This window comes from Schistocerca gregaria, chromosome 2 (genome assembly GCF_023897955.1).
Source record: "Schistocerca gregaria isolate iqSchGreg1 chromosome 2, iqSchGreg1.2, whole genome shotgun sequence".
Lineage (NCBI taxonomy): Eukaryota > Metazoa > Arthropoda > Insecta > Orthoptera > Acrididae > Schistocerca > Schistocerca gregaria.
Window position 1 is genome coordinate 715,335,184 of NC_064921.1, and position 24,279 is coordinate 715,359,462.

General features: G+C 49.0%; 21 non-coding genes across 21 annotated transcripts; 14 read left to right on the forward strand and 7 right to left on the reverse strand.

Annotated features, from left to right (window-relative positions):
• Nucleotides 1–413: 413 nt before the first annotated feature.
• Trnap-ugg (transfer RNA proline (anticodon UGG)) lies at nt 414–485 on the forward strand. Its single transcript has one exon. It is a non-coding gene; the product is annotated as a tRNA-Pro (tRNA).
• Nucleotides 486–1,120: 635 nt separating this feature from the next.
• Trnav-uac (transfer RNA valine (anticodon UAC)) lies at nt 1,121–1,193 on the reverse strand. Its single transcript has one exon. It is a non-coding gene; the product is annotated as a tRNA-Val (tRNA).
• A 221-nt stretch (nt 1,194–1,414) lies between these two features.
• Trnap-cgg (transfer RNA proline (anticodon CGG)) lies at nt 1,415–1,486 on the forward strand. The gene has a single exon. It is a non-coding gene; the product is annotated as a tRNA-Pro (tRNA).
• A 1,791-nt stretch (nt 1,487–3,277) lies between these two features.
• Trnap-ugg (transfer RNA proline (anticodon UGG)) lies at nt 3,278–3,349 on the forward strand. The gene has a single exon. It is a non-coding gene; the product is annotated as a tRNA-Pro (tRNA).
• A 634-nt stretch (nt 3,350–3,983) lies between these two features.
• Nucleotides 3,984–4,056, reverse strand: Trnav-uac (transfer RNA valine (anticodon UAC)). Its single transcript has one exon. It is a non-coding gene; the product is annotated as a tRNA-Val (tRNA).
• A 221-nt stretch (nt 4,057–4,277) lies between these two features.
• On the forward strand, nt 4,278–4,349 carry Trnap-cgg (transfer RNA proline (anticodon CGG)). The gene has a single exon. It is a non-coding gene; the product is annotated as a tRNA-Pro (tRNA).
• A 1,791-nt stretch (nt 4,350–6,140) lies between these two features.
• Trnap-ugg (transfer RNA proline (anticodon UGG)) lies at nt 6,141–6,212 on the forward strand. The gene has a single exon. It is a non-coding gene; the product is annotated as a tRNA-Pro (tRNA).
• A 626-nt stretch (nt 6,213–6,838) lies between these two features.
• Nucleotides 6,839–6,911, reverse strand: Trnav-uac (transfer RNA valine (anticodon UAC)). Its single transcript has one exon. It is a non-coding gene; the product is annotated as a tRNA-Val (tRNA).
• Nucleotides 6,912–7,132: 221 nt separating this feature from the next.
• Nucleotides 7,133–7,204, forward strand: Trnap-cgg (transfer RNA proline (anticodon CGG)). The gene has a single exon. It is a non-coding gene; the product is annotated as a tRNA-Pro (tRNA).
• Nucleotides 7,205–8,995: 1,791 nt separating this feature from the next.
• Nucleotides 8,996–9,067, forward strand: Trnap-ugg (transfer RNA proline (anticodon UGG)). The gene has a single exon. It is a non-coding gene; the product is annotated as a tRNA-Pro (tRNA).
• Nucleotides 9,068–9,693: 626 nt separating this feature from the next.
• Trnav-uac (transfer RNA valine (anticodon UAC)) lies at nt 9,694–9,766 on the reverse strand. Its single transcript has one exon. It is a non-coding gene; the product is annotated as a tRNA-Val (tRNA).
• A 221-nt stretch (nt 9,767–9,987) lies between these two features.
• Trnap-cgg (transfer RNA proline (anticodon CGG)) lies at nt 9,988–10,059 on the forward strand. Its single transcript has one exon. It is a non-coding gene; the product is annotated as a tRNA-Pro (tRNA).
• Nucleotides 10,060–11,850: 1,791 nt separating this feature from the next.
• Trnap-ugg (transfer RNA proline (anticodon UGG)) lies at nt 11,851–11,922 on the forward strand. Its single transcript has one exon. It is a non-coding gene; the product is annotated as a tRNA-Pro (tRNA).
• Nucleotides 11,923–12,548: 626 nt separating this feature from the next.
• Nucleotides 12,549–12,621, reverse strand: Trnav-uac (transfer RNA valine (anticodon UAC)). The gene has a single exon. It is a non-coding gene; the product is annotated as a tRNA-Val (tRNA).
• A 221-nt stretch (nt 12,622–12,842) lies between these two features.
• Trnap-cgg (transfer RNA proline (anticodon CGG)) lies at nt 12,843–12,914 on the forward strand. Its single transcript has one exon. It is a non-coding gene; the product is annotated as a tRNA-Pro (tRNA).
• Nucleotides 12,915–15,067: 2,153 nt separating this feature from the next.
• On the forward strand, nt 15,068–15,139 carry Trnap-ugg (transfer RNA proline (anticodon UGG)). The gene has a single exon. It is a non-coding gene; the product is annotated as a tRNA-Pro (tRNA).
• Nucleotides 15,140–15,765: 626 nt separating this feature from the next.
• On the reverse strand, nt 15,766–15,838 carry Trnav-uac (transfer RNA valine (anticodon UAC)). Its single transcript has one exon. It is a non-coding gene; the product is annotated as a tRNA-Val (tRNA).
• A 221-nt stretch (nt 15,839–16,059) lies between these two features.
• On the forward strand, nt 16,060–16,131 carry Trnap-cgg (transfer RNA proline (anticodon CGG)). Its single transcript has one exon. It is a non-coding gene; the product is annotated as a tRNA-Pro (tRNA).
• Nucleotides 16,132–17,922: 1,791 nt separating this feature from the next.
• On the forward strand, nt 17,923–17,994 carry Trnap-ugg (transfer RNA proline (anticodon UGG)). Its single transcript has one exon. It is a non-coding gene; the product is annotated as a tRNA-Pro (tRNA).
• A 635-nt stretch (nt 17,995–18,629) lies between these two features.
• On the reverse strand, nt 18,630–18,702 carry Trnav-uac (transfer RNA valine (anticodon UAC)). The gene has a single exon. It is a non-coding gene; the product is annotated as a tRNA-Val (tRNA).
• Nucleotides 18,703–18,923: 221 nt separating this feature from the next.
• Nucleotides 18,924–18,995, forward strand: Trnap-cgg (transfer RNA proline (anticodon CGG)). Its single transcript has one exon. It is a non-coding gene; the product is annotated as a tRNA-Pro (tRNA).
• Nucleotides 18,996–24,279: the final 5,284 nt, after the last annotated feature.

Below are 24,279 nucleotides of genomic sequence, written 5' to 3' on the forward strand. Positions count from 1 at the left end.
AAAAAGTTGCGTGGTGGAGCGACACATACAGTTGGCTCTTCGTAGATGATCATTGCTGCACGGAATAATTCTTAAGGCACCGACGCCTTCAGGAGTCGTGTTTGGAAGTTTTGCTTGCAGTATATTCCGCTATCTTTTCGTTATGAGTTGGTGTTTCGGATTCCCGGTGTTCTTTTGTTTAGTGCATTTGCCTTCCCTTGATGCTAAGAAAGCACATGACGAAAGTGAAACACCACCGTCTGTTCATCTGCAGAGCGCGATGAAATTATTCACTCTACATTCATTGCCTTTAATATTCTTTCCATCAGTGGTGGGCGCTGCCTTCAGAAAGCGCTTATCTTTCTGATTTACATGAAAGTTTGTGTTCCTCGGAGCTGGACTGCTTGGGATTACCTTCACTGCCACCGGCAAGTGGCTCGTTGGTCTAGGGGTATGATTCCTGCTTTGGGTGCAGGAGGTCCCGGGTTCAAATCCCGGACGAGCCCTACCGCTTTGACCGTGCTGAAGAGTAGGTGGAGCTCACCCACGTTTGTAGCTCTGCAATGAAGAACAGATGCGTGCCGCAGCACGCTGTGTGTGGCCCTACGGTCATGAAGGGACCGTTTGATATGGCAAGAATCTGATACCAGTAAATTACATAGGTCGATTTCTGTAGAAGAGCCGACAGTAATCTTGCATGCAACGGAAAACAAAGGTTGTCTTTGCAGAACGTGTGCACCGTGAGTGGAGACGAAGCTCAATCGTGGAGCAGTCTACCTTCATCTGATTAGCGACAACGTCAACCAAAGAGTGGGATACAAGACTGAGCGTAGTTAAGAGTTTCTCACTATTAGTTACGTTCACACTTCAACAGAGTTGTGACAAGGCGAGTGCAAAGAGATCAGGAAAGCCAGTATGAAGCGAACTTGAAGTAGTCTTGAAGAAATGGATACTAAATTTTGCAGGCCAGAATGGAGCTACGAGCGTTCTGAGTTACTGAATACCGGTGCACTATGGGAGCAAGAGCATTTGACAGTAAAATGAGGCGATATCGGTGTAGCACACGACATTTATTATCCCGCACACGCAGACGTGACGTTATCTCGGAAATGGAATCCGAAAACGGGTTTAAAAAAAGTCGTGCTTCCGCCCGGGATCGAACCGGGGACCTTCTGCGTGTAAAGCAGACGTGATAACCGCTACACCACGGAAACGACGGTTTTGCCGTTGTACTACCTGGAAAACCGTAGCTCCAACAGATTTTTCCTGCGTAAGCAAGGGCATCGGCTACGAGCTCCGTCCGATTGTAGAAGTTGCTATAGTAAAAGACAACGATAAAAACAATCAAACCGCAACAGCCAGGGAGAACGCTGGGTGAGCAGCAGCTCTGCACGGTGATACCAAGAACGGAGGCGATAGTCATGTGCATCGAGAGGGCTCGTTGGTCTAGGGGTATGATTCCTGCTTCGGGTGCAGGAGGTCCCGGGTTCAAATCCCGGACGAGCCCTTGCGTTTTGTGCAAACGTGTGGCGACTACCGGCATGCCGGCGGCTGTTCCGCGCATTTCCTGCCCTCCAGGTAAGCACAAAAACCAAGTAGCCGGTTCTGAAAGAGTTTCACGTATCATTTGAGCCATCTGCAGCCTGGTGGTTGGACGTTTGAAATTGATTTGAATGTTCACAGTAGAGATTGTAGCAAGTGTCTTGTTGAGTGCGACGAAAAAGTGATTACGCCCGGAATCGAAACGGAGACCTTCTGCCTGTTAGGCAGACGTGATAACCGCTACACCACGGAAACTGCTAAGCTCTGAGATCCACATGTGACACAACTTGCAGGACGATCACAACTTTGGCGTAAAAATCACTTTGCGGAAACGCACAATGCAGGTATTTCGCATTCGTACGCAACAATCGACAGCACCCTTGCCTGTCTGAATGCCACCACGAATAAGAGCCCAAGAAGTCGTCGGCAATGAACGCGGCCGAGTCCTCGGTAGCATCAGCTACTCTTGCTTTCCGTACGAGCTACCGTCAATTCGCGCAGTCGCTATCGCATATGATGTCACCAAAAGCATTCACTTCGTTAGCGGCAAGGAACCCGGGCCCAGCGGTAGCTCTACATGGAGGCACCAGCAGCCCCGACAGGCCGCCGCTGGCGCGCCGGCGCCCGGACCCGCGACCCCTAATGACGTTGCAGTCGATGTATTTCTTAATATCGCTTTTCGAAGAAGCAAGCCAGGTGTAAATCACACAGTATTTTACTGATGATCTGGAAACGCAAATTTAGAACAAGTAGAACATTATATAAAATTTGTTGTGTGGTCGAGCGGAACCCACCCTTCGCTCTTCCCAGATTATCGTTGCTGCACGGAATGATTGTTAAAGCACCGACGGCTTCAGAGTTCGTCTTCTCCAACGTTTGCTTTTGCAGTACATTCCGCAATCTTTTCGTTATGAGTCGTCTGTTTCGGTTTCCCGATGTAGTTTTGCTCACACCTCCCGACTTCTCTTAACCCCGAGCCACCACTAGCAGAAAATTCCGCACTGCAGTCCGGTCAATCTGCAGAGCTCGATAAGAGCATCGCGGTCGTTCCTGAGCTAATGAAACGGCCGTGTCTGTAGTTGTTCCCAGATGTCTCCCACAGAAACGGCCTCCCGGACGCCTGCATTACAGGAGTACGCCCCTACTCCCAGCCATACAATTGCATTTGAAAGCAGAATAACATGAGCTACAGAGCAACTCCGACTTTTGTGTCTGACCTACTTTTAATGATACTGTGGTCGGTTTAGTTACTACTATCGCTGCTGGACGAAGCAGACCAGTTGAAAGCCACACGGTATTCTTGTAACGAACAGGTAATGGAAATTTAGGTAAAACGATATCAAAAAAAGTTGCGTGGTGGAGCGACACATACAGTTGGCTCTTCGTAGATGATCATTGCTGCACGGAATAATTCTTAAGGCACCGACGCCTTCAGGAGTCGTGTTTGGAAGTTTTGCTTGCAGTATATTCCGCTATCTTTTCGTTATGAGTTGGTGTTTCGGATTCCCGGTGTTCTTTTGTTTAGTGCATTTGCCTTCCCTTGATGCTAAGAAAGCACATGACGAAAGTGAAACACCACCGTCTGTTCATCTGCAGAGCGCGATGAAATTATTCACTCTACATTCATTGCCTTTAATATTCTTTCCATCAGTGGTGGGCGCTGCCTTCAGAAAGCGCTTATCTTTCTGATTTACATGAAAGTTTGTGTTCCTCGGAGCTGGACTGCTTGGGATTACCTTCACTGCCACCGGCAAGTGGCTCGTTGGTCTAGGGGTATGATTCCTGCTTTGGGTGCAGGAGGTCCCGGGTTCAAATCCCGGACGAGCCCTACCGCTTTGACCGTGCTGAAGAGTAGGTGGAGCTCACCCACGTTTGTAGCTCTGCAATGAAGAACAGATGCGTGCCGCAGCACGCTGTGTGTGGCCCTACGGTCATGAAGGGACCGTTTGATATGGCAAGAATCTGATACCAGTAAATTACATAGGTCGATTTCTGTAGAAGAGCCGACAGTAATCTTGCATGCAACGGAAAACAAAGGTTGTCTTTGCAGAACGTGTGCACCGTGAGTGGAGACGAAGCTCAATCGTGGAGCAGTCTACCTTCATCTGATTAGCGACAACGTCAACCAAAGAGTGGGATACAAGACTGAGCGTAGTTAAGAGTTCTCACTATTAGTTACGTTCACACTTCAACAGAGTTGTGACAAGGCGAGTGCAAAGAGATCAGGAAAGCCAGTATGAAGCGAACTTGAAGTAGTCTTGAAGAAATGGATACTAAATTTTGCAGGCCAGAATGGAGCTACGAGCGTTCTGAGTTACTGAATACCGGTGCTCTATGGGAGCAAGAGCATTTGACAGTAAAATGAGGCGATATCGGTGTAGCACACGACATTTATTATCCCGCACACGCAGACGTGACGTTATCTCGGAAATGGAATCCGAAAACGGGTTTAAAAAAAGTCGTGCTTCCGCCCGGGATCGAACCGGGGACCTTCTGCGTGTAAAGCAGACGTGATAACCGCTACACCACGGAAACGACGGTTTTGCCGTTGTACTACCTGGAAAACCGTAGCTCCAACAGATTTTTCCTGCGTAAGCAAGGGCATCGGCTACGAGCTCCGTCCGATTCTAGAAGTTGCTATAGTAAAAGACAACGATAAAAACAATCAAACCGCAACAGCCAGGGAGAACGCTGGGTGAGCAGCAGCTCTGCACGGTGATACCAAGAACGGAGGCGATAGTCATGTGCATCGAGAGGGCTCGTTGGTCTAGGGGTATGATTCCTGCTTCGGGTGCAGGAGGTCCCGGGTTCAAATCCCGGACGAGCCCTTGCGTTTTGTGCAAACGTGTGGCGACTACCGGCATGCCGGCGGCTGTTCCGCGCATTTCCTGCCCTCCAGGTAAGCACAAAAACCAAGTAGCCGGTTCTGAAAGAGTTTCACGTATCATTTGAGCCATCTGCAGCCTGGTGGTTGGACGTTTGAAATTGATTTAAATGTTCACAGTAGAGATTGTAGCAAGTGTCTTGTTGAGTGCGACGAAAAAGTGATTACGCCCGGAATCGAAACGGAGACCTTCTGCCTGTTAGGCAGACGTGATAACCGCTACACCACGGAAACTGCTAAGCTCTGAGATCCACATGTGACACAACTTGCAGGACGATCACAACTTTGGCGTAAAAATCACTTTGCGGAAACGCACAATGCAGGTATTTCGCATTCGTACGCAACAATCGACAGCACCCTTGCCTGTCTGAATGCCACCACGAATAAGAGCCCAAGAAGTCGTCGGCAATGAACGCGGCCGAGTCCTCGGTAGCATCAGCTACTCTTGCTTTCCGTACGAGCTACCGTCAATTCGCGCAGTCGCTATCGCATATGATGTCACCAAAAGCAATCACTTCGTTAGCGGCAAGGAGCCCGGGCCCAGCGGTAGCTCTACATGGAGGCACCAGCAGCCCCGACAGGCCGCCGCTGGCGCGCCGGCGCCCGGACCCGCGACCCCTAATGACGTTGCAGTCGATGTATTTCTTAATATCGCTTTTGGAAGAAGCAAGCCAGGTGTAAATCACACAGTATTTTACTGATGATCTGGAAACGCAAATTTAGAACAAGTAGAACATTATATAAAATTTGTTGTGTGGTCGAGCGGAACCCACCCTTCGCTCTTCCCAGATTATCGTTGCTGCACGGAATGATTGTTAAAGCACCGACGGCTTCAGAGTTCGTCTTCTCCAACGTTTGCTTTTGCAGTACATTCCGCAATCTTTTCGTTATGAGTCGTCTGTTTCGGTTTCCCGATGTAGTTTTGCTCACACCTCCCGACTTCTCTTAACCCCGAGCCACCACTAGCAGAAAATTCCGCACTGCAGTCCGGTCAATCTGCAGAGCTCGATAAGAGCATCGCGGTCGTTCCTGAGCTAATGAAACGGCCGTGTCTGTAGTTGTTCCCAGATGTCTCCCACAGAAACGGCCTCCCGGACGCCTGCATTACAGGAGTACGCCCCTACTCCCAGCCATACAATTGCATTTGAAAGCAGAATAACATGAGCTACAGAGCAACTCCGACTTTTGTGTCTGACCTACTTTTAATGATACTGTGGTCGGTTTAGTTACTACTATCGCTGCTGGACGAAGCAGACCAGTTGAAAGCCACACGGTATTCTTGTAACGAACAGGTAATGGAAATTTAGGTAAAACGATATCAAAAAAAGTTGCGTGGTGGAGCGACACATACAGTTGGCTCTTCGTAGATGATCATTGCTGCACGGAATAATTCTTAAGGCACCGACGCCTTCAGGAGTCGTGTTTGGAAGTTTTGCTTGCAGTATATTCCGCTATCTTTTCGTTATGAGTTGGTGTTTCGGATTCCCGGTGTTCTTTTGTTTAGTGCATTTGCCTTCCCTTGATGCTAAGAAAGCACATGACGAAAGTGAAACACCACCGTCTGTTCATCTGCAGAGCGCGATGAAATTATTCACTCTACATTCATTGCCTTTAATATTCTTTCCATCAGTGGTGGGCGCTGCCTTCAGAAAGCGCTTATCTTTCTGATTTACATGAAAGTTTGTGTTCCTCGGAGCTGGACTGCTTGGGATTACCTTCACTGCCACCGGCAAGTGGCTCGTTGGTCTAGGGGTATGATTCCTGCTTTGGGTGCAGGAGGTCCCGGGTTCAAATCCCGGACGAGCCCTACCGCTTTGACCGTGCTGAAGAGTAGGTGGAGCTCACCCACGTTTGTAGCTCTGCAATGAAGAACAGATGCGTGCCGCAGCACGCTGTGTGTGGCCCTACGGTCATGAAGGGACCGTTTGATATGGCAAGAATCTGATACCAGTAAATTACATAGGTCGATTTCTGTAGAAGAGCCGACAGTAATCTTGCATGCAACGGAAAACAAAGGTTGTCTTTGCAGAACGTGTGCACCGTGAGTGGAGACGAAGCTCAATCGTGGAGCAGTCTACCTTAGCGACAACGTCAACCAAAGAGTGGGATACAAGACTGAGCGTAGTTAAGAGTTTCTCACTATTAGTTACGTTCACACTTCAACAGAGTTGTGACAAGGCGAGTGCAAAGAGATCAGGAAAGCCAGTATGAAGCGAACTTGAAGTAGTCTTGAAGAAATGGATACTAAATTTTGCAGGCCAGAATGGAGCTACGAGCGTTCTGAGTTACTGAATACCGGTGCTCTATGGGAGCAAGAGCATTTGACAGTAAAATGAGGCGATATCGGTGTAGCACACGACATTTATTATCCCGCACACGCAGACGTGACGTTATCTCGGAAATGGAATCCGAAAACGGGTTTAAAAAAAGTCGTGCTTCCGCCCGGGATCGAACCGGGGACCTTCTGCGTGTAAAGCAGACGTGATAACCGCTACACCACGGAAACGACGGTTTTGCCGTTGTACTACCTGGAAAACCGTAGCTCCAACAGATTTTTCCTGCGTAAGCAAGGGCATCGGCTACGAGCTCCGTCCGATTCTAGAAGTTGCTATAGTAAAAGACAACGATAAAAACAATCAAACCGCAACAGCCAGGGAGAACGCTGGGTGAGCAGCAGCTCTGCACGGTGATACCAAGAACGGAGGCGATAGTCCTGTGCATCGAGAGGGCTCGTTGGTCTAGGGGTATGATTCCTGCTTCGGGTGCAGGAGGTCCCGGGTTCAAATCCCGGACGAGCCCTTGCGTTTTGTGCAAACGTGTGGCGACTACCGGCATGCCGGCGGCTGTTCCGCGCATTTCCTGCCCTCCAGGTAAGCACAAAAACCAAGTAGCCGGTTCTGAAAGAGTTTCACGTATCATTTGAGCCATCTGCAGCCTGGTGGTTGGACGTTTGAAATTGATTTAAATGTTCACAGTAGAGATTGTAGCAAGTGTCTTGTTGAGTGCGACGAAAAAGTGATTACGCCCGGAATCGAAACGGAGACCTTCTGCCTGTTAGGCAGACGTGATAACCGCTACACCACGGAAACTGCTAAGCTCTGAGATCCACATGTGACACAACTTGCAGGACGATCACAACTTTGGCGTAAAAATCACTTTGCGGAAACGCACAATGCAGGTATTTCGCATTCGTACGCAACAATCGACAGCACCCTTGCCTGTCTGAATGCCACCACGAATAAGAGCCCAAGAAGTCGTCGGCAATGAACGCGGCCGAGTCCTCGGTAGCATCAGCTACTCTTGCTTTCCGTACGAGCTACCGTCAATTCGCGCAGTCGCTATCGCATATGATGTCACCAAAAGCAATCACTTCGTTAGCGGCAAGGAGCCCGGGCCCAGCGGTAGCTCTACATGGAGGCACCAGCAGCCCCGACAGGCCGCCGCTGGCGCGCCGGCGCCCGGACCCGCGACCCCTAATGACGTTGCAGTCGATGTATTTCTTAATATCGCTTTTGGAAGAAGCAAGCCAGGTGTAAATCACACAGTATTTTACTGATGATCTGGAAACGCAAATTTAGAACAAGTAGAACATTATATAAAATTTGTTGTGTGGTCGAGCGGAACCCACCCTTCGCTCTTCCCAGATTATCGTTGCTGCACGGAATGATTGTTAAAGCACCGACGGCTTCAGAGTTCGTCTTCTCCAACGTTTGCTTTTGCAGTACATTCCGCAATCTTTTCGTTATGAGTCGTCTGTTTCGGTTTCCCGATGTAGTTTTGCTCACACCTCCCGACTTCTCTTAACCCCGAGCCACCACTAGCAGAAAATTCCGCACTGCAGTCCGGTCAATCTGCAGAGCTCGATAAGAGCATCGCGGTCGTTCCTGAGCTAATGAAACGGCCGTGTCTGTAGTTGTTCCCAGATGTCTCCCACAGAAACGGCCTCCCGGACGCCTGCATTACAGGAGTACGCCCCTACTCCCAGCCATACAATTGCATTTGAAAGCAGAATAACATGAGCTACAGAGCAACTCCGACTTTTGTGTCTGACCTACTTTTAATGATACTGTGGTCGGTTTAGTTACTACTATCGCTGCTGGACGAAGCAGACCAGTTGAAAGCCACACGGTATTCTTGTAACGAACAGGTAATGGAAATTTAGGTAAAACGATATCAAAAAAAGTTGCGTGGTGGAGCGACACATACAGTTGGCTCTTCGTAGATGATCATTGCTGCACGGAATAATTCTTAAGGCACCGACGCCTTCAGGAGTCGTGTTTGGAAGTTTTGCTTGCAGTATATTCCGCTATCTTTTCGTTATGAGTTGGTGTTTCGGATTCCCGGTGTTCTTTTGTTTAGTGCATTTGCCTTCCCTTGATGCTAAGAAAGCACATGACGAAAGTGAAACACCACCGTCTGTTCATCTGCAGAGCGCGATGAAATTATTCACTCTACATTCATTGCCTTTAATATTCTTTCCATCAGTGGTGGGCGCTGCCTTCAGAAAGCGCTTATCTTTCTGATTTACATGAAAGTTTGTGTTCCTCGGAGCTGGACTGCTTGGGATTACCTTCACTGCCACCGGCAAGTGGCTCGTTGGTCTAGGGGTATGATTCCTGCTTTGGGTGCAGGAGGTCCCGGGTTCAAATCCCGGACGAGCCCTACCGCTTTGACCGTGCTGAAGAGTAGGTGGAGCTCACCCACGTTTGTAGCTCTGCAATGAAGAACAGATGCGTGCCGCAGCACGCTGTGTGTGGCCCTACGGTCATGAAGGGACCGTTTGATATGGCAAGAATCTGATACCAGTAAATTACATAGGTCGATTTCTGTAGAAGAGCCGACAGTAATCTTGCATGCAACGGAAAACAAAGGTTGTCTTTGCAGAACGTGTGCACCGTGAGTGGAGACGAAGCTCAATCGTGGAGCAGTCTACCTTAGCGACAACGTCAACCAAAGAGTGGGATACAAGACTGAGCGTAGTTAAGAGTTTCTCACTATTAGTTACGTTCACACTTCAACAGAGTTGTGACAAGGCGAGTGCAAAGAGATCAGGAAAGCCAGTATGAAGCGAACTTGAAGTAGTCTTGAAGAAATGGATACTAAATTTTGCAGGCCAGAATGGAGCTACGAGCGTTCTGAGTTACTGAATACCGGTGCTCTATGGGAGCAAGAGCATTTGACAGTAAAATGAGGCGATATCGGTGTAGCACACGACATTTATTATCCCGCACACGCAGACGTGACGTTATCTCGGAAATGGAATCCGAAAACGGGTTTAAAAAAAGTCGTGCTTCCGCCCGGGATCGAACCGGGGACCTTCTGCGTGTAAAGCAGACGTGATAACCGCTACACCACGGAAACGACGGTTTTGCCGTTGTACTACCTGGAAAACCGTAGCTCCAACAGATTTTTCCTGCGTAAGCAAGGGCATCGGCTACGAGCTCCGTCCGATTCTAGAAGTTGCTATAGTAAAAGACAACGATAAAAACAATCAAACCGCAACAGCCAGGGAGAACGCTGGGTGAGCAGCAGCTCTGCACGGTGATACCAAGAACGGAGGCGATAGTCCTGTGCATCGAGAAGGCTCGTTGGTCTAGGGGTATGATTCCTGCTTCGGGTGCAGGAGGTCCCGGGTTCAAATCCCGGACGAGCCCTTGCGTTTTGTGCAAACGTGTGGCGACTACCGGCATGCCGGCGGCTGTTCCGCGCATTTCCTGCCCTCCAGGTAAGCACAAAAACCAAGTAGCCGGTTCTGAAAGAGTTTCACGTATCATTTGAGCCATCTGCAGCCTGGTGGTTGGACGTTTGAAATTGATTTAAATGTTCACAGTAGAGATTGTAGCAAGTGTCTTGTTGAGTGCGACGAAAAAGTGATTACGCCCGGAATCGAAACGGAGACCTTCTGCCTGTTAGGCAGACGTGATAACCGCTACACCACGGAAACTGCTAAGCTCTGAGATCCACATGTGACACAACTTGCAGGACGATCACAACTTTGGCGTAAAAATCACTTTGCGGAAATGCACAATGCAGGTATTTCGCATTCGTACGCAACAATCGACAGCACCCTTGCCTGTCTGAATGCCACCACGAATAAGAGCCCAAGAAGTCGTCGGCAATGAACGCGGCCGAGTCCTCGGTAGCATCAGCTACTCTTGCTTTCCGTACGAGCTACCGTCAATTCGCGCAGTCGCTATCGCATATGATGTCACCAAAAGCAATCACTTCGTTAGCGGCAAGGAGCCCGGGCCCAGCGGTAGCTCTACATGGAGGCACCAGCAGCCCCGACAGGCCGCCGCTGGCGCGCCGGCGCCCGGACCCGCGACCCCTAATGACGTTGCAGTCGATGTATTTCTTAATATCGCTTTTCGAAGAAGCAAGCCAGGTGTAAATCACACAGTATTTTACTGATGATCTGGAAACGCAAATTTAGAACAAGTAGAACATTATATAAAATTTGTTGTGTGGTCGAGCGGAACCCACCCTTCGCTCTTCCCAGATTATCGTTGCTGCACGGAATGATTGTTAAAGCACCGACGGCTTCAGAGTTCGTCTTCTCCAACGTTTGCTTTTGCAGTACATTCCGCAATCTTTTCGTTATGAGTCGTCTGTTTCGGTTTCCCGATGTAGTTTTGCTCACACCTCCCGACTTCTCTTAACCCCGAGCCACCACTAGCAGAAAATTCCGCACTGCAGTCCGGTCAATCTGCAGAGCTCGATAAGAGCATCGCGGTCGTTCCTGAGCTAATGAAACGGCCGTGTCTGTAGTTGTTCCCAGATGTCTCCCACAGAAACGGCCTCCCGGACGCCTGCATTACAGGAGTACGCCCCTACTCCCAGCCATACAATTGCATTTGAAAGCAGAATAACATGAGCTACAGAGCAACTCCGACTTTTGTGTCTGACCTACTTTTAATGATACTGTGGTCGGTTTAGTTACTACTATCGCTGCTGGACGAAGCAGACCAGTTGAAAGCCACACGGTATTCTTGTAACGAACAGGTAATGGAAATTTAGGTAAAACGATATCAAAAAAAGTTGCGTGGTGGAGCGACACATACAGTTGGCTCTTCGTAGATGATCATTGCTGCACGGAATAATTCTTAAGGCACCGACGCCTTCAGGAGTCGTGTTTGGAAGTTTTGCTTGCAGTATATTCCGCTATCTTTTCGTTATGAGTTGGTGTTTCGGATTCCCGGTGTTCTTTTGTTTAGTGCATTTGCCTTCCCTTGATGCTAAGAAAGCACATGACGAAAGTGAAACACCACCGTCTGTTCATCTGCAGAGCGCGATGAAATTATTCACTCTACATTCATTGCCTTTAATATTCTTTCCATCAGTGGTGGGCGCTGCCTTCAGAAAGCGCTTATCTTTCTGATTTACATGAAAGTTTGTGTTCCTCGGAGCTGGACTGCTTGGGATTACCTTCACTGCCACCGGCAAGTGGCTCGTTGGTCTAGGGGTATGATTCCTGCTTTGGGTGCAGGAGGTCCCGGGTTCAAATCCCGGACGAGCCCTACCGCTTTGACCGTGCTGAAGAGTAGGTGGAGCTCACCCACGTTTGTAGCTCTGCAATGAAGAACAGATGCGTGCCGCAGCACGCTGTGTGTGGCCCTACGGTCATGAAGGGACCGTTTGATATGGCAAGAATCTGATACCAGTAAATTACATAGGTCGATTTCTGTAGAAGAGCCGACAGTAATCTTGCATGCAACGGAAAACAAAGGTTGTCTTTGCAGAACGTGTGCACCGTGAGTGGAGACGAAGCTCAATCGTGGAGCAGTCTACCTTAGCGACAACGTCAACCAAAGAGTTGGATACAAGACTGAGCGTAGTTAAGAGTTTCTCACTATTAGTTACGTTCACACTTCAACAGAGTTGTGACAAGGCGAGTGCAAAGAGATCAGGAAAGCCAGTATGAAGCGAACTTGAAGTAGTCTTGAAGAAATGGATACTAAATTTTGCAGGCCAGAATGGAGCTACGAGCGTTCTGAGTTACTGAATACCGGTGCTCTATGGGAGCAAGAGCATTTGACAGTAAAATGAGGCGATATCGGTGTAGCACACGACATTTATTATCCCGCACACGCAGACGTGACGTTATCTCGGAAATGGAATCCGAAAACGGGTTTAAAAAAAGTCGTGCTTCCGCCCGGGATCGAACCGGGGACCTTCTGCGTGTAAAGCAGACGTGATAACCGCTACACCACGGAAACGACGGTTTTGCCGTTGTATTACCTGGAAAACCGTATCTCCAACAGATTTTTCCTGCGTAAGCAAGGGCATCGGCTACGAGCTCCGTCCGATTCTAGAAGTTGCTATAGTAAAAGACAACGATAAAAACAATCAAACCGCAACAGCCAGGGAGAACGCTGGGTGAGCAGCAGCTCTGCACGGTGATACCAAGAACGGAGGCGATAGTCCTGTGCATCGAGAAGGCTCGTTGGTCTAGGGGTATGATTCCTGCTTCGGGTGCAGGAGGTCCCGGGTTCAAATCCCGGACGAGCCCTTGCGTTTTGTGCAAACGTGTGGCGACTACCGGCATGCCGGCGGCTGTTCCGCGCATTTCCTGCCCTCCAGGTAAGCACAAAAACCAAGTAGTCGGTTCTGAAAGAGTTTCACGTATCATTTGAGCCATCTGCAGCCTGGTGGTTGGACGTTTGAAATTGATTTAAATGTTCACAGTAGAGATTGTAGCAAGTGTCTTGTTGAGTGCGACGAAAAAGTGATTACGCCCGGAATGGAAACGGAGACCTTCTGCCTGTTAGGCAGACGTGATAACCGCTACACCACGGAAACTGCTAAGCTCTGAGATCCACATGTGACACAACTTGCAGGACGATCACCACTTTGGCGTAAAAATCACTTTGCGGAAACGCACAATGCAGGTATTTCGCATTCGTACGCAACAATCGACAGCACCCTTGCCTGTCTGAATGCCACCACGAATAAGAGCCCAAGAAGTCGTCGGACAAGCTCGCGGCCGAGTCCTCGGTAGCATCAGCTACTCTTGCTTTCCGTACGAGCTACCGTCAATTCGCGCAGTCGCTATTGCATATGATGTCACCAAAAGCAATCACTTCGTTAGCGGCAAGGAGCCCGGGCCCAGCGGAGACCTTCTGCCTGTTAGGCAGACGTGATAACCGCTACACCACGGAAACTGCTAAGCTCTGAGATCCACATGTGACACAACTTGCAGGACGATCACCACTTTGGCGTAAAAATCACTTTGCGGAAACGCACAATGCAGGTATTTCGCATTCGTACGCAACAATCGACAGCACCCTTGCCTGTCTGAATGCCACCACGAATAAGAGCCCAAGAAGTCGTCGGACAAGCTCGCGGCCGAGTCCTCGGTAGCATCAGCTACTCTTGCTTTCCGTACGAGCTACCGTCAATTCGCGCAGTCGCTTTTGCATATGATGTCACCAAAAGCAATCACTTCGTTAGCGGCAAGGAGCCCGGGCCCAGCGGTAGCTCTACATGGAGGCACCAGCAGCCCCGACAGGCCGCCGCTGGCGCGCCGGCGCCCGGACCCGCGACCCCTAATGACGTTGCAGTCGATGTATTTCTTAATATCGCTTTTCGAAGAAGCAAGCCAGGTGTAAATCACACAGTATTTTACTGATGATCTGGAAACGCAAATTTAGAACAAGTAGAACATTATATAAAATTTGTTGTGTGGTCGAGCGGAACCCACCCTTCGCTCTTCCCAGATTATCGTTGCTGCACGGAATGATTGTTAAAGCACCGACGGCTTCAGAGTTCGTCTTCTCCAACGTTTGCTTTTGCAGTACATTCCGCAATCTTTTCGTTATGAGTCGTCTGTTTCGGTTTCCCGATGTAGTTTTGCTCACACCTCCCGACTTTTCTTAACCCCGAGCCACCACTAGCACAAAATTCCGCACTGCAGTCCGGTCAATCTGCAGAGCTCGATAAGAGCATCGCGGTCGTTCCTGAGCTAATGAAACGGCCGTGTCTGTAGTTGTTCCCAGATGTCTCCCACAGAAACGGCCTCCCGGACGCCTGCATTACAGGAGTACGCCCCTACTCCCAGCCATACAATTGCATTTGAAAGCAGAATAACATGAGCTACAGAGCAACTCCGACTTTTGTGTCTGACCTACTTTTAATGATACTGTGGTCGGTTTAGTTACTACTATCGCTGCTGGACGAAGCAGACCAGTTGAAAGCCACACGGTATTCTTGTAACGAACAGGTAATGGAAATTTAGGTAAAACGATATCAAAAAAAGTTGCGTGGTGGAGCGACACATACAGTTGGCTCTTCGTAGATGATCATTGCTGCACGGAATAATTCTTAAGGCACCGACGCCTTCAGGAGTCGTGTTTGGAAGTTTTGCTTGCAGTATATTCCGCTATCTTTTCGTTATGAGTTGGTGTTTCGGATTCCCGGTGTTCTTTTGTTTAGTGCATTTGCCTTCCCTTGACACTGAGAAACCACATGACGAAAGTGAAACACCACCGTCTGTTCATCTGCAGAGCGCGATGAAATTATTCACTCTACATTCATTGCCTTTAATATTCTTTCCATCAGTGGTGGGCGCTGCCTTCAGAAAGCGCTTATCTTTCTGATTTACATGAAAGTTTGTGTTCCTCGGAGCTGGACTGCTTGGGATTACCTTCACTGCCACCGGCAAGTGGCTCGTTGGTCTAGGGGTATGATTCCTGCTTTGGGTGCAGGAGGTCCCGGGTTCAAATCCCGGACGAGCCCTACCGCTTTGACCGTGCTGAAGAGTAGGTGGAGCTCACCCACGTTTGTAGCTCTGCAATGAAGAACAGATGCGTGCCGCAGCACGCTGTGTGTGGCCCTACGGTCATGAAGGGACCGTTTGATATGGCAAGAATCTGATACCAGTAAATTACATAGGTCGATTTCTGTAGAAGAGCCGACAGTAATCTTGCATGCAACGGAAAACAAAGGTTGTCTTTGCAGAACGTGTGCACCGTGAGTGGAGACGAAGCTCAATCGTGGAGCAGTCTACCTTAGCGACAACGTCAACCAAAGAGTGGGATACAAGACTGAGCGTAGTTAAGAGTTTCTCACTATTAGTTACGTTCACACTTCAACAGAGTTGTGACAAGGCGAGTGCAAAGAGATCAGGAAAGCCAGTATGAAGCGAACTTGAAGTAGTCTTGAAGAAATGGATACTAAATTTTGCAGGCCAGAATGGAGCTACGAGCGTTCTGAGTTACTGAATACCGGTGCACTATGGGAGCAAGAGCATTTGACAGTAAAATGAGGCGATATCGGTGTAGCACACGACATTTATTATCCCGCACACGCAGACGTGACGTTATCTCGGAAATGGAATCCGAAAACGGGTTTAAAAAAAGTCGTGCTTCCGCCCGGGATCGAACCGGGGACCTTCTGCGTGTAAAGCAGACGTGATAACCGCTACACCACGGAAACGACGGTTCTGCCGTTGTACTACCTGGAAAACCGTAGCTCCAACAGATTTTTCCTGCGTAAGCAAGGGCATCGGCTACGATCTCCGTCCGATTCTAGAAGTTGCTATAGTAAAAGACAACGATAAAAACAATCAAGCCGCAACAGCCAGGGAGAACGCTGGGTGAGCAGCAGCTCTGCACGGTGATACCAAGAACGGAGGCGATAGTCATGTGCACCGAGAAGGCTCGTTGGTCTAGGGGTATGATTCCTGCTTCGGGTGCAGGAGGTCCCGGGTTCAAATCCCGGACGAGCCCTTGCGTTTTGTGCAAACGTGTGGCGACTACCGGCATGCCGGCGGCTGTTCCGCGCATTTCCTGCCCTCCAGGTAAGCACAAAAACCAAGTAGCCGGTTCTGAAAGAGTTTCACGTATCATTTGAGCCATCTGCAGCCTGGTGGTTGGACGTTTGAAATTGATTTAAATGTTCACAGTAGAGATTGTAGCAAGTGTCTTGTTGAGTGCGACGAAAAAGTGATTACGCCCGGAATCGAAACGGAGACCTTCTGCCTGTTAGGCAGACGTGATAACCGCTACACCACGGAAACTGCTAAGCTCTGAGATCCACATGTGACACAACTTGCAGGACGATCACAACTTTGGCGTAAAAATCACTTTGCGGAAACGCACAATGCAGGTATTTCGCATTCGTACGCAACAATCGACAGCACCCTTGCCTGTCTGAATGCCACCACGAATAAGAGCCCAAGAAGTCGTCGGACAAGCTCGCGGCCGAGTCCTCGGTAGCATCAGCTACTCTTGCTTTCCGTACGAGCTACCGTCAATTCGCGCAGTCGCTATCGCATATGATGTCACCAAAAGCAATCACTTCGTTAGCGGCAAGGAGCCCGGGCCCAGCGGTAGCTCTACATGGAGGCACCAGCAGCCCCGACAGGCCGCCGCTGGCGCGCCGGCGCCCGGACCCGCGACCCCTAATGACGTTGCAGTCGATGTATTTCTTAATATCGCTTTTGGAAGAAGCAAGCCAGGTGTAAATCACACAGTATTTTACTGATGATCTGGAAACGCAAATTTAGAACAAGTAGAACATTATATAAAATTTGTTGTGTGGTCGAGCGGAACCCACCCTTCGCTCTTCCCAGATTATCGTTGCTGCACGGAATGATTGTTAAAGCACCGACGGCTTCAGAGTTCGTCTTCTCCAACGTTTGCTTTTGCAGTACATTCCGCAATCTTTTCGTTATGAGTCGTCTGTTTCGGTTTCCCGATGTAGTTTTGCTCACACCTCCCGACTTCTCTTAACCCCGAGCCACCACTAGCAGAAAATTCCGCACTGCAGTCCGGTCAATCTGCAGAGCTCGATAAGAGCATCGCGGTCGTTCCTGAGCTAATGAAACGGCCGTGTCTGTAGTTGTTCCCAGATGTCTCCCACAGAAACGGCCTCCCGGACGCCTGCATTACAGGAGTACGCCCCTACTCCCAGCCATACAATTGCATTTGAAAGCAGAATAACATGAGCTACAGAGCAACTCCGACTTTTGAGTCTGACCTACTTTTAATGATACTGTGGTCGGTTTAGTTACTACTATCGCTGCTGGACGAAGCAGACCAGTTGAAAGCCACACGGTATTCTTGTAACGAACAGGTAATGGAAATTTAGGTAAAACGATATCAAAAAAAGTTGCGTGGTGGAGCGACACATACAGTTGGCTCTTCGTAGATGATCATTGCTGCACGGAATAATTCTTAAGGCACCGACGCCTTCAGGAGTCGTGTTTGGAAGTTTTGCTTGCAGTATATTCCGCTATCTTTTCGTTATGAGTTGGTGTTTCGGATTCCCGGTGTTCTTTTGTTTAGCGCATTTGCCTTCCCTTGATGCTAAGAAAGCACATGACGAAAGTGAAACACCACCGTCTGTTCATCTGCAGAGCGCGATGAAATTATTCACTCTACATTCATTGCCTTTAACATTCTTTCCATCAGTGGTGGGCGCTGCCTTCAGAAAGCGCTTTTCTTTCTGATTTACATGAAAGTTTGTGTTCCTCGGAGCTGGACTGCTTGGGATTACCTTCACTGCCACCGGCAAGTGGCTCGTTGGTCTAGGGGTATGATTCCTGCTTTGGGTGCAGGAGGTCCCGGGTTCAAATCCCGGACGAGCCCTACCGTTTTGACCGTGCTGAAGAGTAGGTGGAGCTCACCCACGTTTGTAGCTCTGCAATGAAGAACAGATGCGTGCCGCAGCACGCTGTGTGTGGCCCTACGGTCATGAAGGGACCGTTTGATATGGCAAGAATCTGATACCAGTAAATTACATAGGTCGATTTCTGTAGAAGAGCCGACAGTAATCTTGCATGCAACGGAAAACAAAGGTTGTCTTTGCAGAACGTGTGCACCGTGAGTGGAGACGAAGCTCAATCGTGGAGCAGTCTACCTTCATCTGATTAGCGACAACGTCAACCAAAGAGTGGGATACAAGACTGAGCGTAGTTAAGAGTTTCTCACTATTAGTTACGTTCACACTTCAACAGAGTTGTGACAAGGCGAGTGCAAAGAGATCAGGAAAGCCAGTATGAAGCGAACTTGAAGTAGTCTTGAAGAAATGGATACTAAATTTTGCAGGCCAGAATGGAGCTACGAGCGTTCTGAGTTACTGAATACCGGTGCTCTATGGGAGCAAGAGCATTTGACAGTAAAATGAGGCGATATCGGTGTAGCACACGACATTTATTATCCCGCACACGCAGACGTGACGTTATCTCGGAAATGGAATCCGAAAACGGGTTTAAAAAAAGTCGTGCTTCCGCCCGGGATCGAACTGGGGACCTTCTGCGTGTAAAGCAGACGTGATAACCGCTACACCACGGAAACGACGGTTTTGCCGTTGTACTACCTGGAAAACCGTAGCTCCAACAGATTTTTCCTGCGTGAGCAAGGGCATCGGCTACGAGCTCCGTCCGATTCTAGAAGTTGCTATAGTAAAAGACAACGATAAAAACAATCAAACCGCAACAGCCAGGGAGAACGCTGGGTGAGCAGCAGCTCTGCACGGTGATACCAAGAACGGAGGCGATAGTCCTGTGCATCGAGAAGGCTCGTTGGTGTAGGGGTATGATTCCTGCTTCGGGTGCAGGAGGTCCCGGGTTCAAATCCCGGACGAGCCCTTGCGTTTTGTGCAAACGTGTGGCGACTACCGGCATGCCGGCGGCTGTTCCGCGCATTTCCTGCCCTCCAGGTAAGCACAAAAACCAAGTAGCCGGTTCTGAAAGAGTTTCACGTATCATTTGAGCCATCTGCAGCCTGGTGGTTGGACGTTTGAAATTGATTTAAATGTTCACAGTAGAGATTGTAGCAAGTGTCTTGTTGAGTGCGACGAAAAAGTGATTACGCCCGGAATCGAAACGGAGACCTTCTGCCTGTTAGGCAGACGTGATAACCGCTACACCACGGAAACTGCTAAGCTCTGAGATCCACATGTGACACAACTTGCAGGACGATCACCACTTTGGCGTAAAAATCACTTTGCGGAAACGCACAATGCAGGTATTTCGCATTCGTACGCAACAATCGACAGCACCCTTGCCTGTCTGAATGCCACCACGAATAAGAGCCCAAGAAGTCGTCGGACAAGCTCGCGGCCGAGTCCTCGGTAGCATCAGCTACTCTTGCTTTCCGTACGAGCTACCGTCAATTCGCGCAGTCGCTATTGCATATGATGTCACCAAAAGCAATCACTTCGTTAGCGGCAAGGAGCCCGGGCCCAGCGGTAGCTCTACATGGAGGCACCAGCAGCCCCGACAGGCCGCCGCTGGCGCGCCGGCGCCCGGACCCGCGACCCCTAATGACGTTGCAGTCGATGTATTTCTTAATATCGCTTTTGGAAGAAGCAAGCCAGGTGTAAATCACACAGTATTTTACTGATGATCTGGAAACGCAAATTTAGAACAAGTAGAACATTATATAAAATTTGTTGTGTGGTCGAGCGGAACCCACCCTTCGCTCTTCCCAGATTATCGTTGCTGCACGGAATGATTGTTAAAGCACCGACGGCTTCAGAGTTCGTCTTCTCCAACGTTTGCTTTTGCAGTACATTCCGCAATCTTTTCGTTATGAGTCGTCTGTTTCGGTTTCCCGATGTAGTTTTGCTCACACCTCCCGACTTCTCTTAACCCCGAGCCACCACTAGCAGAAAATTCCGCACTGCAGTCCGGTCAATCTGCAGAGCTCGATAAGAGCATCGCGGTCGTTCCTGAGCTAATGAAACGGCCGTGTCTGTAGTTGTTCCCAGATGTCTCCCACAGAAACGGCCTCCCGGACGCCTGCATTACAGGAGTACGCCCCTACTCCCAGCCATACAATTGCATTTGAAAGCAGAATAACATGAGCTACAGAGCAACTCCGACTTTTGTGTCTGACCTACTTTTAATGATACTGTGGTCGGTTTAGTTACTACTATCGCTGCTGGACGAAGCAGACCAGTTGAAAGCCACACGGTATTCTTGTAACGAACAGGTAATGGAAATTTAGGTAAAACGATATCAAAAAAAGTTGCGTGGTGGAGCGACACATACAGTTGGCTCTTCGTAGATGATCATTGCTGCACGGAATAATTCTTAAGGCACCGACGCCTTCAGGAGTCGTGTTTGGAAGTTTTGCTTGCAGTATATTCCGCTATCTTTTCGTTATGAGTTGGTGTTTCGGATTCCCGGTGTTCTTTTGTTTAGTGCGTTTGCCTTCCCTTGATGCTAAGAAAGCACATGACGAAAGTGAAACACCACCGTCTGTTCATCTGCAGAGCGCGATGAAATTATTCACTCTACATTCATTGCCTTTAATATTCTTTCCATCAGTGGTGGGCGCTGCCTTCAGAAAGCGCTTTTCTTTCTGATTTACATGAAAGTTTGTGTTCCTTGGAGGTGGACTGCTTGGGATTACCTTCACTGCCACCGGCAAGTGGCTCGTTGGTCTACATTCCGCCGCCAGCGGCCGTGCTGTACGGACGTGCGGGGCGGCTGTTGCGGTGTTTACATCGTCGCTGCGAGCGGCCGGCGCTGTGTGGCGAGTGCGCGCCTTCTGCGTTAGTCATAGTTCACGATAACATTTTTAGATTGACATAATGGATCAGACAACGCGACGCGATACTTTGAAGTTGATTTTCGATCCGAACTACACCCGACCGAAATCTTACGAAGTTGAGGCATTTATCGAAGAAACTTTTCAGATCAAAGTGGATGAATTGATTGGAATACACCTGTCGATTGTCAGTCCGACTGTGTTCCTTAAGTTATCCAGTTCTGACAAGTGCGACCAAATTGTAGAAGCATGTGGTGGGGTGGCAAAATTCAAACATTCAGACGGACACATAGGGCAGTTCACGGTTTCGCGTGCCGGAATGGGAATACGAACGGTTCGAATCTTTGAGCTCCCCTTTGAAATAACGCCCGAGGAGATTAACAACAAACTGAGAGACTATGGCACCATTATCAGCAATGTCGCCGAAAAATGGTCTAGCTTGCACAAGTATCCAGTATTAAATGGAGTCAGGCAAGTTAAGATTGACATGCTGAAACATATCCCGTCGTATCTCTGGATTGGTGGATATAGAGCGATCATCATTTACGATGGCCAGCCGAGAACCTGCTCGGGCTGTGGTTCTACGCAACACGTCCGCGCGCAGTGTGTTCAACGGCGTGTGACGCAACTGCCGACTGGGGAGCGAGACCCGCCTAGTCAAATGGCCACGCTACCCGTGACGTACGCCGCCGCACTACGCAGTGAGGTCGCCGCAGACATGTGTATCGACACAGCGGTAGTTGCTTATGCCGACGTTCCCGATGGTAGCGTAGCCATGGATACTAGCAGCACAGAAGCTACAGGTCCAGCACACTCACAATACGAGGAAACTGACAGGCGTGGAGAACAAGACCAGGCTAAGACGGCAGAAGAAGGCATGTGCAAATCACTCGAAGAAGTCGGGCAACACAAAGAAGATACGGTTGCTACGTCGGAGGATAATGACCAGCAGCCTATAACTGTTTCACCAAAGAAACGGAAGAAACGTCGAATAGCCCGTCAGGGAGCAGCAGAAGCCGCGCCAATTCTGCGCGAAAAGGCGAAACAAATAGGCCAAGAACTGGCGGAGACGACACAGGCAACTCCTCTGGAAGATCGAACAATAAAAAAGAAGACTCGAAATGAGGACACTGACCCCGACCGTGGAATCCACATTCAAGACGGTACAGCTAGTCTGAAGGACCTTCCACTTGTACCCAACACGTACACGCGGGAAGTTACGTGCACGCGAGACTGGGCGGATGACATGGAGGAGCAAAGCCATGATGCAGAAATGGCTGACACAGCACAACGTTCAGGACGGACGGCACCCGACCGTCGACAGGATGTGTCCACCCGGCAACAAACCACCATCAAAGATACTCGTGCGGCAGATGATGATGCCGACTTCTTCTAAGTGGAGCAAGCATCCACTTCCCTTGGCAAACAGTACCCCACCTGACACGGTATAGTCGACATGACGGCTTTACAGGCGTACAGAATTGCAACCTTGAATATAAATAAAATTAGCAGCACCCTCAATCTGAGAAATCTCCAAGATTTTCTGTACGCCGCTGATATTGACATCTTAATGCTGCAAGAAGTAACGGCTATCCGTTTGGACGACATCACTGGCTACAACGCCGTCATCAATCCTGGCAATGACAATAGCCTCGGCACAGCGATTATGACTAAAGAGGGGATCCTACTTACAGACGTGGCGCAACTGCCTAACAGTAGAGGTCTCGCTGTCACGATAAACAACACCAGGTTTATCAACATATATGCCCCGTCAGGAACCGGAAACAAGCGCCGCAGGGCCGAATTTTTCAAAGAGGACATCGCCCCCCTTTTCGCGGTGCGATTTGACCAAATAATTTTTGCGGGTGACTTTAATTGCGTGCTGAGTCCCAAGGATCAGACGCCAAATTTTAACAAATCTCTGGAGCTGGAGGACATCGTCAGAGACTTCCAACTGTTTGATACTTGGGAACTAAAACACGGTGATAGGCTAGGTTTCACCTATATCACCAGCCATTCTGCCAGTCGTATCGACAGAATTTACGCAACATCCAATTTAAGGAGACACGTTTTACAGTCTGAGCTATGGCCCACGATTTTCTCTGATCATATCGCGTACATATGTACGATAAATTTAGAGAAACAAGGCACTTACAGGGCGAGAGGTCAGTGGAAGCTAAACGTTACTCATCTTTCGGATCCTGGATGTCACGCCGCCTTCCACACCACTTGGGCAGAATGTGAAAGGAAGTTCCACTTGTACGGCACGGCGCTGAATTGGTGGCTAAACTGCGCGAAGCCCGCAATAATAAAGACAATGAAAACTTACTCCCGTGAAAAAGTCGCCTGGCGGAAGCGGACAGTAGAGTTTTACTTCAGCTGTCTGAGAGACTTGTGCGTTCGTGATGCTACAGTCATAACAAATTATGGGCAAATCAACAGAATAAAAGCAAAATTGCTCAACCTGCAGAGACACCATCTCGAAGGCTGTAAAATACGAACGCGTTTGCAGAACGGTACACGAGAAGAAACAACATCGATGTACCACATTCTCCAAGAGAACAAAAGACAAAAACTTAAAATTCTGACGGAACTCAAAACTTCAGACGGGAGACTCTTGACAGATCAAGCTGCAATACGAGACGAGATCCATCGACACTTTAGTGAATTGCTGGCCAATACACAGACAGATGAAACGGCGCAGCAAGCTCTCACTGCTAGGACGACAGAGCGACTCACTCCAGAAGAAGCTGATGTGCTCGCAGCGAGAATAACGGACGAAGACGTCGAAGATGCCATCTCGAAGAGCCCAAAGAACAAATCACCTGGACCAGATGGGCTACCCGCTGAATTTTATCAAACTTTTCGCGAACAAATAATTGCTAAATTGACACTCGTATGCAATGAAATACTAAATGCGGACACTGACCTTCCGAAGGAATTCTGTGAAGGTACAGTGGTCTTAGTCCCCAAAACACCAGGAGGCAAAACCGTGGAGAATCTTCGACCCATAACACTTCTCAATAGTGATTATAAAATCTTCGCCCGTATCATGATGCAAAGGTTCAATTCTGTTATTCGTACAGTGACAGGAGCCTACCAGACAAGTGTGGGAAAGGACAGAACGATATTTCAGACCTTATGCGACTACAGAGACATTATAGCGATATCGGAAGCCTGCAACATTCGCTGTGCTCTGATGTCGCTTGACTTTGAAAAAGCTTTTGATAAAGTTAATCATTCGTACCTGCTCCGGTGTATGACATCCATGCACTTCCCCCAGAAAATTATAGCCTCCGTGAAAAACATACTGACGAATAGCACGTCAAGAATCAGTGTCAACGGACAACTCAGTCACCCGATCAATATTCAGAG